This window comes from Vidua chalybeata, chromosome Z, assembly GCF_026979565.1.
Source record: "Vidua chalybeata isolate OUT-0048 chromosome Z, bVidCha1 merged haplotype, whole genome shotgun sequence".
In the NCBI taxonomy this organism is placed as follows: Eukaryota; Metazoa; Chordata; class Aves; order Passeriformes; family Viduidae; genus Vidua; species Vidua chalybeata.
Window position 1 is genome coordinate 50,169,569 of NC_071570.1, and position 14,558 is coordinate 50,184,126.

Sequence of the window (14,558 nt, forward strand, 5' to 3'; positions counted from 1 at the left end):
ACATTCCTTTGAAGTCCTCACAGCTGTGGCCATGGGCGAGCAGTAAGAAGTCAATAGCAGCCCTATTTTGCAGTGTGGTGTGCCTGGTGACTTCTTTGTCTGCTAGCAGGTTGGAAAGGGCAGCGGACGTGGCGTTGGCCTGCTTACTGAGCCAACACTCAAGGTGAGAAAGCTCACCAAGGGCCTTTGCTGCGGCATACCACGGTAAAAATATGGATACCGCGACTCTCTTCGTCTTTCCCCAATTGTAAATTTTTGAATCACAATTTTCGTCGAATTGGTTATAGGATCTCTTTTTGCGAGCCAATTTATTTTTGTTTTTCCAATTTAAAATTTGGGTTTTGTTCGGTGTCAGTGCGGTAAGCTGGCCAAGGCTGCAGGGGCCTCCCTGGATTTGGGAGGGAATCCCTGCCCACACCCTGTCGCTGCAGATGAGAAAAACCCCCCTGGGGAGCACCCTGGGAACTGAGGAGGACTTAGATAGGATGGTCGAGGTGTAATTGCACCAATTTGCTGCATGGTATCTCCGATCGTGGGGAGATACATTGTGTCTTTTTACTTCTTGGGTACCAGCAGGGTGGAGTTTAGCCATTTGATCCCAGTCTTTCTGGGAGGGCTGGTACCTAAACCTGACACAATATGTTGCCTGAGAGGAGCCCAATAGGTCCAATTCTTGGGGTTTCTGTGGTGCATATGGCAGAATCCTCGTCCACTCATCCCAGGTGTCCACAGGATTAGGTTTTTTTCCTGCATATGATAGTCGTTTGGCGACAGGGGAACTCCTACCAGGCACATGGATAATGGATTGTCCACACTTCCCATGGCCATGCAGAAGTTGTCCTGCTGCAAGGACTTCGCCAGCGTGACCCATATATTTTCTCTTGGCTGTGGGACTATCCAGCTCCTGACCGGTGACAGCCAGATGATGGCGATCAGGAGCATCAGATGTTTCAGAGGTGTCCTCAAGGTGGCAGTCATCCTCAGAGTCTTGTGATAAAAGAAAGCATAACTTGAATGATAAATTTTCCTCAGTGGTCCCTTCCCAACCTCCCCCGTTTTTATTTATTAAATAAGCACCAAATAAAATTAGAGAAAAGGGATAAGGATTGAGGGAAAGGGGAGGTTAGGGGAAAGGAAAGGGCACAGGAGGCGATGGGGTAATTGGGTACGTAGAGTTCAGCGGGGGAAAATATCTTCGGGTAATCATGACACGTGTGATAACATTGGGAGGAATGGTCTTTCTTCTCCTCCTCTTCCAGGCAGTGGAAACTCCATCCAGCGATGAGGTGTTCTCGGTGGTTTGCACCAGGGACACGTTGTCTTGTTGAGCTGGCACCTCTACGAAAGGCTTGACATATTTCCCCAGAATCCATCTTGGTCCTTTATCTGAAGAAACACGGGCATACCCTCTCCCCCAGGTTATTAGAGGGAAAGGACCCTGGATAGCTTTGGATTCCGGGTCCTTTATCAAGACTGGTGGCCGTTCAGTGAGTTGCGCTCTGGTGTTATTGTAAAAATGGAGGATAATAGGAGGGTCAGGCTCCTTTTCTGAGCAGTTTAAAAAGTTCAGGACATACAGGGCCTTACATAACCTTTCGGCTGGGCTCACTGTAATGTCCGGGTTATGTTGTTGTTCAAGGAGCCTTTTTAGATTTCTATGGGCCCTCTCTATTATTGCCTGTCCTGTAGGATTGTGGGGAATTCCGGTGGTATGGGAAATTCCCCACTGTTGCGCAAACTTGCTTTGACGCATAGCATGGGCCATTATCAGTCTTTATGTGAGATGGAACTCCCAAAGTAGAGAATGCCATGAAAAGATGTTTAATGGCATCCCTGGTTTTTCGCCTGCATGGACGGTGCGGCGTGGGTTTTCGCTCTCCCCAGCTGCATGCAGCTCTTGGGAGCCCGGCTGTGGTGTAGCTTCCACATGCTGCCGGGGTTTACTGCCGCGGGTTCCCGGACACAGCTCTGTGTCTCAGGCGCGTGGGCTGGCCAGCCTCTGTTACCGTGCTCTAGGGATCCGGTAAAGAGGTAAGGAATTTGTCCATTTACTCCGTGCTTGGCAGGAACGGTTTATTGAACATGTGGCGTGGTTCGATGGAAGGACGCGACCACTCCCGTCACTCGCATGGGAGAAAAAGGCGCCTGGGTGCCGGCGGGATAGGGTTTTATGGAGGGGTGGGGCGAGAGGATCCACGGCCTGCCGCCCAATAGGGGCGGCTGCCGTGGCGGTGATGCCAGCAACAGCGACCAACCAGAGAACCCCGCAGGGGCGGGCACCGAGCCTCGGGCTGAGCGGGATCATGTGGCTTGGGGTGGCCAGCACGGGGTTTCCCGGGGCCGGACGAGGGGATGGTTACAGGAGCGGCAGAGGGGGAAGATCCGGCAGCAGGCAGCATGGGGCCAGAAACCGCGGGGGGGAACAACATGGGGGAAACGCGGGATTACAGATCTTGACTTATTTTAACATAAATTAAAAACCCTAATCTAAACCCAAACTCCAGGATGCAACATCTCCCCGCTTGATAAAATATAAAAAGAATGCAGTGGTGTTGATTCAGTCTCTCAAGCGGTGGCCTCTTCTCCTAGCTTCTTCTGCTGCTGCAACTGCGGTGACTGCTACACAGGTGGAGAGGGCCTGGAGATGGTACTGGTGCTGGTTCTTCTCAGGGTGTTTAGGAATAGGGAAACTAGGAAACAACTTTATTACAAACACAGGAACTGGGGGTATAACTGGGCTGAGGTAGTTGTAAGGGAAACATTGGTTAGGGAGAGGTAGAATCTTTTCCTTCCTTGCGGCGTCTGCGATTGGATGCAACCCCTAGGTTGGTGGGATCACAGGTTGCATCCACTGGCACCGTATCACTCTGACTCACTGACTGCTCTGAATGCTTCCTGGGGATCCACCTGACTCCTGAAGGCGTAGACACACAGGCGTATCCCCGTCCCCAAGTCAAAAGTGGAAATGGACCCTGGATTTCCTTAGAGTCCGGATCCCTCACCAACACTGGAGGCTGCTCCTCTGGCTGGAGCTCCTGATGTTGTTTGAAATGTCTCAGGGCTGGCGGTTCTGGTCTGTCAAAGGAACAGTTCAGGAAATTGATGGTAAACAATGCTTTGCAGAGCCTCTCGTGCGGTGACAGCACTCGCACATCCTTTCGCTGCTTTTTGAGGACTTGCTTTAGAGTCTGGTGGGTTCTCTCTATTATGGCCTGGCTGGTGGGGGAGTGGGGAATCCCGGTCTTATGCTGAACCCCCCAATCTTGCAGGAAGCTCCGGAACACCTTGGAAGTATAGGCTGGACCATTGTCTGTTTTAATCGTGGTTGGGACCCCTAAGGTGGCAAAGGCCTGGACAAGATGTTTCCTGACGTCTGTGGCCCTTTCCCCTATGTGTGCTGAAGCAAAATCTGCCCCCGAGAAGGTGTCCACAGTTACATGGACATTCTTGAGCTTACCGAACTCAGGGACCTTGGTGACATCCATTTGCCACACCTCACAACTGCGGAGACCTCTGGGATTCACACCTGCTCCCAGTGTTGGTAAAGCTGCCTCCTGACAGTTGGGGCATGCGGCCACAATTTCCCTGGCTTGGTCACGCCGCAGATTAAACAGGCGTACTAGCCCCGGGGCATTCTGATGGAACTGCTGATGGCTCAGTTTGGCCTGCTTGACTATGCTCGGCTGGCCTCCTAGTTGTACAGGGGCTGCCAAGGCGTCTGCTCTGCGGTTTCCCTCGGCAATAAAGCCTGGGAGATCCGTGTGTGATCTCACATGTACCACATAAAAGGGATGCTCATGGTTAGAAACCAGGTGTACTAATTTTGAGAGCAACCCAAAGATGACCTGATTTGGCACCTCTTTTACAACTGCATGTTCAGCTCTAGACACTGCTCCAGCTATGTATGCCGAATCTGTTACCAAATTAAACGGTTGTTCAAACCTCTCAAAAGCTCTCACCACAGCATCCAACTCAGCCACCTGTGGGGAACCTTCTACTACCTTAATATCTGATTCCCACACCTGAGTCTCTGGGTCCCTCCAAGTCACCACTGACTTGTGGGACTTCCCTGACCCGTCCGTGAATACTGTTAGTGCTCGGAGGGGTTTTTTGCTCTGTAATTCTTTGGGTAACAATTTGAATTCAGTATTGAACAAATAATGGCCAAGATGTCCGATCTTAATTTGGCCTGAGAAGCTGTCTAGAGCGAACTGTAAGTTCTCATTCTGCCTTAGCAGGTGTTCAAAAGCCTCTTTGGTCATCCTCCCCGTGGATGTTTTGATGGGGAGATGGATACATGTAAAGTCACAGCCAGCTAGTACTTGCAGACGAGCCCTGGCCCATATTATGAGCTGCGCCATCAGCTCCTGTGGCCTGGTGATACTCTTGGACTGCCTGTGGCCAAGGAACACCCACTCTATTATTAAGAGGGGGTCCTGTTGACCCTTGTCCCACTGAAATATCACACCATGCAAATGGGGCAACTCACCCAAGACGATGAATCGGAAAGGCAGCCCAGGTTGGCAACAGTGGGCCTGCCTGCTCGTGATGGCTTTCTGGACCTTCTTGAGCGCTGCTCTGGTCAGGACTCTCGGGGAACCTAAACCCTCATCCCCCTCCCTTTCTGCTAACAAATCAAAGAGGGGGGATAATTCCCCCCTAGTGAGTCCTAGCCATGGCCTGATCCAATTTAATGACCCACACAGGTGCTGGAGATAATTCAGCATCTTGGGGTTATCATTTATCTGTATCTGTTGGGGTTTGATCGTCTGGTTGTTAATTTCCAAGCCCAGATACTTCCAGGGTGGCAGCAACTGTACCTTTTCTTTCTGTAACTCAAATCCGGCCATCGACAAGGCCCTAACAGTGTCCTCCAGTGCTACTTGCAGGATCTCGCTGTCAGGAGCACAAATCAGCACATCATCCATGTAATGATAGAAAATACAGGATGTCCACTTGGCACGCATTGGGGATAGAACCCTAGCAACATACCACTGGCATATAGTAGGGGAACATTTAAAACCCTGTGGTAGTACCGTCCAGTGGTAGCGCTTCATTGGGGCTTCTCTGTTGATGGAAGGCACAGAGAATGTGAAACGGGGAGCATCATCCGGATGGAGTGGGATTTGGAAGAAACAATCTTTAATGTCAATTACAGCCAAATTGTAATTCTGGGGTAGCATAGATGGAGATGGCATACCCGGTTGGAGGGAACCCATATCTTGCACTGCCTCATTAATTTTTCTCAAATCGTGGAGGAGTCGCCACTTGTCTCTCCCCGTTTTTTTTATTACAAACACAGGAGAGTTCCAGGGGCTGTTTGTTTCTACAAGTTGTCCTTTTTCTAACTCTTCGTTAACTAATTTTGTGAGCGCCTGCAACTTTTGCTTACTCAGCGGCCACTGCTCCACCCAGATGGGCTTATCTGTGAGCCATGTTATTTTCTGTGTGGGGCACTCTTCAGTGGCCGCACCAAAAAATGCTGGGGGACCGGAAATTCTAATTTGGCTCCCCACTGCGACATGGCATCCCTCCCCCATAATGTAAATTTGCAGTTGATCACGAATGGACGCACTGAGGCCAGCAGCCCATTCGGACCCTGAATTTGGACAATGTTTTTGGATTGTCTTGCCGGCTGTGGCCCGCCTAGTCCTAAGACTGGTGTGGCCATGCTTTGCAGCTCCCAGTGTGACGGCCACTTGTGTGGTGTCACGTCTGCCCCTGTGTCCACCATCCCCTGTAGGTGTACAGATCGCCCTTCGCATTTGAGTTTGCACCATACGAGGGGTTTTTCCTCTCCCAACTTCCCAGCATAAAACACAGAGAGTTCCAGGTCATTGCACAGAGCACGAGGAATGGGAATTACTTGTGCAATTACCTGGCCCTTAGGCAGGAAGAGGCGGGGGTGGACACAGCGTGCTGCGAGATAGAAGAGCCTCGAATTGAGGGTGGAGATTACCGGAGGGACTTCTATCTCCAGTGGAGTGCTCTTTGTGTCCCCTACAACGAGGTACCTGCAATTTAAGAGATCTTCTTTTTTCCTGGTCTCACAGCGGCAGATGTGCGATAGAAGCTCTGCATCTGCTATGAAAAACTGCCAGTCCTGGAAACGGATATGAACAGAGTTAGTGAGTCGGAGTCGATAAGGCTCCCGGTTGTCACTAGTTGAGAGGCAGCCGCTTACTGATGGTACTAGATGGTGCATTGCGGCTCCTCTTGCAGCACCGCAACTTGCCTCATTTTTGTCTGAACGCGTGGCAAGTGTGCGTTCGTGGGTCAGTTTTTTTGGACCGCGGGGTTCCCATCCCCCCTCCCCCCTCCCGCAACCCTGGGTAGCACAGTCCCTAGAAGTGGGCAATGAGCCTGGAAGTGTCCCTCCTGATGGCAATGGTAACACCGGCGTGTGGATGGAAGTCACTTCAGTGCTGGGTTCCTCGAAGGAGCAGCAGCTGAGGCAACTTGCTTGTCCTTTTTCTTTGGGGCCTCATCCTCATTCATCAGGTGCGCCCTCAGCGTGCATTCCTCGATGATCTGGCTGAGGGTTGGCGGTGGTGAGGCCGGCATTGACATGATGACTCTTTTGCACATGGCGTTGGCATTCATGTGCACCACTTCTAGGATCATTCCTTCCCGGTGTTCAGGTACTTCTATGCGTCTCTCCACGGCTGCCCGGACCCGATCTACAAAATCTAACATAGGCTCCCACACGGCTTGCTTGACTGCCGTGTAGGGTATCCCTGGATCCCTGGCGGGCATGCCCAGGAATGCACGCTCTGCTGCATTCCTGGACATGTCCACCACTGCTGTGGGAATTCCCTGAGCTTGCAGTCGCCCCTCACTCCATTCTCCCTCGCCCACAAGATAGTCTAGGGTGATTTGCTCTTCCATGAAATCCAGGCCATAAGGCCCTCATGGATTTCGGGAAGCAGGTCTGCCGCTAGCCTTTTCCACCTCCTCTCCCACTGGTCGTATTCAGAAGGGAGACGCAGGCAGTTGAATAGAAGCTTAAGGTCAGCCGGCACTACAGTTTTAGATGTTAAAGTGGCTTTTAGAATCCCTTTAAAAAAAGGACTCTTTCTGCCAAATTTTTGCAATGTCTTGCAGACCTCTTTGACTGAATTGTAGGAGAGGGGTGTCCACGTAGGGTTTTCCCCTCCCCTTGTGTAGGGGACTGGAGTGTGGCTCGACTGCTCGACCTCATGGACCGGGCTCCGTTGCACACCCCCTCCTCCCCGTCCCCCCCTCCCCCAACCCCAGGTCTCCAAGGAGCGGGAGGACGCGGGGGCGGAGCGCGAGGGAGAGGACAGACAGGGCGGGGAGAATCCTCCTCGGAAGGTGGGAAGGAGGCTACTGAGCCCTCCCGGCTGGGAGAGGGCGGGGCTGCTGATGCGGCAGGTAGGACATGCAAGGAGGGAACGCCTACGCCTACCCAAGGAGGGACAGGGGGAGGGGTGGTAACCCGATGCCTTGAGTGGACAGTGCCCATGCCCATTGGGAAGCAAGAGGGGGTGGGGTCATAGGGAACAAAGGGAAGAAAGGGATTGTGGGAAGGGGAAGCCTTGCCATGTGGCCGCCCTCCATCTTGGGAAGACAAAGAGATAGACCACGAGGCATCGGCCTCCTCATGGGGACAAAGAAAGGGGTTTAAAGAAACAGATCTGCGCGGGGTAGCGCCGAAATTGGGATTTTCAACTGGGAAAAAGGGATTGGAAGGAGGGTTTAGGGTCGTGGCCTCAGCGAATCGACCGATCTCGCTAAGGCGGGAACGCTGGGATGGCTTGGGGGAGCCAGGAGCACGGTCCACGTTTGTGGAGCTGCCCTGCGTCTCAGATTGACAGGGTGCCCCCCCTCGCCCACCCGGGTTAGGGGAAGAAGGGGTAGGAGGAGGGGATGGGGAAACAGATTCAGAGGGAGTAACAGATTTTCTGGATGGTTCTTTCCTTTCCCCAACCGAGTTTTGCGCGGGGTCTGATTTTACCACATCTGAGATCAACAAATGGAATTTAGGGAAGCAGTCTTCTATGGAGGGATCCCTACCGATCCCCTCTGCTAGCCTTTTTCCCACTTGCTCCCAAAATTCTGTTTTGCACGCGTCCTCAGTAGACAAACAGTGGAAAGCAAGGAACAACCACCGGACAAATTTCTTCACTAAATTTTTTGGGTAGGGGCCCTTCACTGAAAGGATTTCCTTAACTTGGGAATAAAATTCCTTTTGTTGGGCAGGTAGCACGGTCCCCATGCTTCTTCCACCCAAACCACCTCACCCCTGGGGCAGTAAAAAAGAAAAAAAAGCAAAAAAACGCAGGTGACTCCAGCGGCTGCCGTTCGTGCTGCGCGCTGCACGTCCCAACCTCGGGAACATAGCCAGCCCTCCCCGTATTAGCTGGACACGTTTCCACGACTAATACTTACCAGATTGAAGTCTCTGCAAAGGAAAGCTGCCACCAGGGTCCGGGAGTCCCGGGAAGTGTCCTTTCTGCTGCCCTCTGTGAAAGTTTGCACTTCCTGTCCCACGCAGGGCACACTGTCTGGTCCCCCGTGGGTGACGGAGACTTCACTGACGTACTTTGGAGAGCCCCTGCTCTCGGTTTCTGTCTGGCACGGAGCGGTGATCCGGCGCGGACCGCTGCCCGCTCCGGCTTGGCAGCGGCACTCGCCCCTTGGCGGCGGTGAGCGGCCCCAGGCTGGTGGTGGCGGCTCCCGGCGCTGTTCCTGGAGCTCCGTGGTGAACCTCCGCCCACGCGATCAACTGAGCACTGGCCTCGGCCCCGTGTTCGGGCGCCAATTGCGGCATGGGTTTTCGCTCTCCCCGGCTGCACGCAGCTCTTGGGAGCCCGGCTGTGGCGTAGCTTCCACGTGCTGCCAGGGTTTGCTGCCGCGGGTTCCTGGACACAGCTCCGTGTCTCGGGCGCGTGGGCTGGCCAGCCTCTGTTACCGTGCTCTAGGGATCCGGTAAAGAGGTAAGGAATTTGTCCATTTACTCTGTGCTTGGCAGGAACGGTTTATTGAACACGTGGCGTGGTTCGATGGAAGGACGCGACCACTCCCGTCACTCGCATGGGAGAAAAAGGCGCCTGGGTGCCGGCGGGATAGGGTTTTATGGAGGGGTGGGGCGAGAGGATCCACGGCTTGCCGCCCAATAGGGGCGGCTGCCGTGGCGGTGACGCCAGCAACAGCGACCAACCAGAGAACCCCGCAGGGGCGGGCACCGAGCCTCGGGCTGAGCGGGATCATGTGGCTTGGGGTGGCCAGCACGGGGTTTCCCGGGGCCGGACGAGGGGGTGGTTACAGGAGCGGCAGAGGGGGAAGATCCGGCAGCAGGCAGCATGGGGCCAGAAACCGCGGGGGGGAACAACATGGGGGAAACGCGGGATTACAGATCTTGACTTATTTTAACATAAATTAAAACCCTAATCTAAACCCAAACTCCAGGATGCAACAGACGGAGGCAAACACTGCGCTGGAAAACGTGTCAATCGAGACATGTGTGTATTTCATCCGGCCAAACGGCTTGAAGTGTGTCACATCTGTCTGCCAGATCTCTAGCACTCCCAACCCTCGGGGATTTGTCCCCATAATGAGGGAAGGGAGAGCGAAAGACTGGCAGCTCGGGCAGGTGGAAACAATGGCTCTTGCCTGTGCTATCGAGATCTTAAATTGTCGCATGAGAGCCGGGGCATTCTGATGGTAAAATGCATGGCTGAGCCACGCTTGCTGGAGTATGTCTGGTAACATGGTTGAAGTGGTTGGAGATATTTGTGTTGACATGGCTAGAAGGTCTGCTCTCCAATTACCTTCAGTGATCTCTCCGGGTAAATCGGTGTGTGCCCTTACGTGCATGATATGATAAGGTTGCTCTCTGTGGGAGAGTAGCCAAATGAGATCAGAGAGTAAGCTGTATAAATTTTTGTTTGAAACTTCTTTGAGGAGGGCACCTTCGGCCCTTTCTGCTACCCCAGCGACATAGGCCGAATCAGTGACCACATTCAGAGGCTGTTGAAATTTTTTGAATGCTCTCATGACTGTGGCAAGTTCCGCGATCTGGGGGGAACCCTCAACCAGTTGGATGTCAGACTCCCACTTCTGACTGTCCAGGTCCTTCCAAGTGATCACCGATTTGTGGGATCTGCCCAACCCATCGGTGAACACTGTGAGAACACCTGGAATTGGTGTTTTACTTTTAAACATTCTTGGGGCCAAATGCAAGGTATCCTTAAACAATTTATGCTTAGGATAGTGAACTGAAATTTGTCTGGGGTAGCTGTCCAAAGCAATGAGCAAATTTTCATTAGTTTGCAACAACAAGTCCAATTGATCTAATGTAACAGGTAAGTAAATGCACGCAGGGTCACACCCCGCAAGGGTTTGGAGGCGGTGTCGTGCCTTCATTATTAAAGTGGCTATCAATTCTGCAGGGGTTGTGATTGTCCTAGAGGGGTGATGTGGTAGGAAGAGCCACTCTAAGATGACCAGGGGATCAGATGCTCTGTTATCCCACTGGAAGAGAAGTCCATGGAGGTGGGGGCACTTACCCAACACCGCGAAGTTCATGGGAGGGGTCCGGACCACGCGGTGTGCCTGGCAAGACTTCAGAGCAGCAGCAACCCGTCCCAGGGCTTTCCCCGCGGCAGGTGTCAGCTCGTGCGGTGAGGCGAGGTCTCTGTTGCCTCGAAGCAGACAGAAGAGGGGTGACAGCTCCTCCGTCGTCAGTCCTAGGAGGGGGCGGATCCAGGTGATCGTTCTGCACAGCTGCTGAAGGTCTCGCAGGGTCCTCAGGTCCTCGTTGATGGTCAATGTCTGTGGCGTCACTGTCCTTCCCGTGATGAGGAATCCAAGGTACCTCCATGGTGCTGAGAGTTGGATCTTCTCTTCCGCTATCTGGAGCCCTGCAGCTTTGATAGCCTTAATAGTCTTGTCCAGTGTTGCCTTTAGGTATGTCGAGTCGGAAGCACAAACTAGCACATCATCCATGTAATGCAGGATGATGGCCTCAGGGAAAAGCTGGCGCACAGATGACAAAATCTGCACTACAAAAGTCTGACAGAGCACAGGGGAATTTTTCATCCCCTGAGGCAGGGAGGTCCAATGATATCTTTTAAAAGGTTCAGCCCTATTCAATGATGGTACAGAAAAGGCGAACCTGGGAGCATCCCCAGGGTAGAGCGGAATGTTAAAAAGCAGTCTTTGATGTCTATCACTGCTAGCTGCCAGTCTCTGGGGAGCATAGAAGGTGATGGAAGGCCTGGTTTAATGGGGCCCATATCTTCTATCACATCATTAACCCTTCGCAGGTCTTGGAGCAGGCGTCACCTGTCTGTGCCAGGTTTTCGAATGACAAAGACAGGGCTATTCCAAGGGCTGGTAGAAAGTGTTAAATGCCCAAGTTTCACCTGCTCCTCTACTGATTTATGAAGCGCACTCAATTTTTCTGATGGAAGGGGCCACTGATCCACCCAGACCGGTGTGTTGGTTTTCCAGGTCAGGGGTGGGGAAGTGTGCTCTGCAGTGGCCCACACTAAAAATCCCACAAAGGGCTAGGGATGTCGAGGCAGGCTCCCCATTGGGATAAAACATCCCTTCCTAAGAATAGTATGTTTGAAGAGACAACAAAAGGTATCACCGCTGCCAATTGTCCTTCCGGACCTTCCACGCATACAAGATGCTTACTCCTCAGAGAGTGGACCGCTCCGCCCACACCGGAGATCCTGCCGCAAGGGGACATGAGCTCCCAGTCGCTGGGCCACCTCGCCTGGGGGATGATGGTCACGTCAGCTCCTGTGTCTGCCATGAGCCGCATCTGCACTGACTTTCCCTGGAAAGAAAGTTTGGCATCAATAAATGGTCTTTCTTTACATACATTTTGGGTGAAGAAAACATGTCTCTCTGTGTCCGGGTCAGCATGGGTGTCCAGTACGTAAAGCAAAGCAAAAGGATCTCCTTTCCTTAAAGTAAATGGCGGGTGGTTACAAATTATGGAGACGGTGATCTCCTCTCCTGGTGGAAAACACACTAGCTCAGGTAAGATGGTGATTTCATTTGGCGTGTTGAAGGAGTCTTCTAAGATGAGCACGGTGGTGTCCCGACAGTCGTGGAGGGGGCCCAGGAACCCAGCAGGAACTCTTGTCAGGTCCTCATCCTGGAGTGAGATGGTGACGCTGCTGCGGAGGACCCGACGATTGCCCTGATTTAGGGTACCTGTCCGGCGGAAGAGGCGGAGTCCGTCCTCGTGGCTGTGCTGAACTGCTGGACTTGGCCGCACAGCCACTCGTCCTCCCTGATGGTCGGGAGGCTGGGATGCTGAGAAGGGCCACTTGGTGTGGTCGCTCGGCCCCTCCTCGCGCTCCGCCGCCAGTTTCCCGCTGGCTGGTACCCTTGTCGCTGTAGATGAAACTGGTGATCTTGATAAAATGGGTTCCTAGGATATGGTCTTGGGGAGGGTAAGATGGATTGTTGAATCTCTGGCCAGTGGGGACAGTTCACCTGGATGTGACCCAGCTGACCACAGTTAAAACAGTGCATATTTTGTAAGTTTATCATGGCCTCTCCCACCCCTTTGCTGACAGCCAGGGCCACTGTGTGTTCCATTGACATTGCCTTTGTGCAAGCCTCCACCATCTGAGAAATGTTGGGCTCAGGGTCCTGAGGTAGTGCACGGAGAATCCTTTTTGTTTCCGAATTAGAATTAAAAATGGCCATCTTTCGTAGAAGCTCTGCACGAGCTTCTACATTGTCTATTTGTCTCTCAATGGCCTCTTTCAGTCTATCGACAAAAGTAATAAAAGTCTCCTCAGGCCCTTGCATGATGGAAGAAAAGTTTTGGAGGGGGGTCTTACTGTCGGTATCTTAAGGAGTGCCTCCTTTCCCGCTGTTGCTATGTCCTGAAGCAGCTCCTGTGCTAGTAGAATTTGGTCCTCCGGACTGCTGAACTCCCCTTCTCCAGCAAGGGCCTCCATTGCCTCGTCCCCCTCTCCCACCACCTCTGCGAGATCATACTTGCACAGGAGTGGTTTCAACAGTTTTTTCCAATGAATCTCCCAGAGGTCGCATTCAGTGGGAGAAAACAGTGCCTTGGCAATGTAACTTAAATCATGGGGGACTAGCAAACGTCCAGCAAATGTTAAGTCCAGCACATTTTTAAAGAATGGCGAGTTTCTGCCATAATCTTTGGCAGCCTTCCTTAACTCCTTCACCTCAGCATATGGAATTTGCTCCCACTTTGGCTCCCTCCCCCACCGGAGGATGACCGGTGCAGCAAAGCTGCCCAAGTCCCACGCCAATTCCAAATCCCCATCCTTAATTGCCTCCTCTCTGATCTTTGCCCAACCCCCCCCCAACTTGTTGGTAGGCCGGGGGCTGCCACTCTCCTCATCCTCTTCTGAAGATGAAGCAGGCCGGGTTAGGGCGCGGTGCCTCTTCCTGGCCGATGGGTCCCGGAGATAGTGGGTCTGGCAGGCCAAGATGGTCTTCTTCCGGCCAGGCGTCCTCCCGGTTCCGGTAGCGTGGGAACCGGGAGTGGCAGGAGAGGAGGAGGCGTGTCCCGATCCACCCACCGGGGCGTGACTTTCCAGTGGGGGGTTCCCACCCACAGGGGCTGGGCCCACTTGGGGGCTGGTCCCACCCAGGGGTGTGGTCAGAGGGAAGGAGGGGGTGGGTCCCGATGCAGGGGCGGCACTCGACGGAGGGGGAGGAGGAGGCGGGAGCAAGACGGCAGGAATTTTCTGGGGTGAAAGAGAAGGAGGGCCGCCATCTTGTGGCTGGTCTTTTTTTCCACGAGGCAGGCGCCATTTTGTCCCATTTGTTCAGTTAAGTCCTCTAAAGAGCAACAGGGTTTCAAACTAGGATTAGGGTCTGTGGGGTGGAGGGAACAGGAATGGTGTGTGTTGGGGTGGCCAGTCCCAACACACGAATGGGACAGGGAGGATCGGGAAGCAGCAGAGAGACGGGAGCAGCCCTATGCCGAGGTATAGCAGGATCTGTCTCCCGATCTGCCCTTAGGGGAAGAGGGAATAGGACTGGGGGGGGAGGAACATGAGGTAGGTGAACTGGGGACCCAACTCTCCCCCTTCTTTTTTAACAAATTAAGAATGGAATGAAAAAGCGGAAAAAAACGACCGACTGAAATCCTCCCCTGAACTTATAAATTGTAAATCTTTCTCCCAACTCTTCCCCAGAAATCAGGCACCGAAACATCTTCCCGTGTAGTAGCAGGAAAATGTTTGAAAATAAATTTAACAAAAGGCTTTAAATCCCTCTTATTAAAAGAAATGTTCCCCAAAACAAGGTGGGACTTAACTTGGATATAAAACTCCCGTTGAGCTGGAGACAGGCGGTTGCCCATTATATCAGGTCTCGCAGCTAAATCACCCTTTTCGAAAAGGATTAAAAAAAAAAAAAAAAAAAAAGGAGGTGAAGGCTCAGGCATAAGAAAAAGCGAGATAAATGTACCTCTAAAGGACTCAGGCATAAAATGGGGATATCAAAGACGGGTCTGGTGGAACTTCTCCACCAGGTCCGAGGGCTTTGCCGCTGCTGCGCAGCTCGAAGGTCCGTCGGTTATC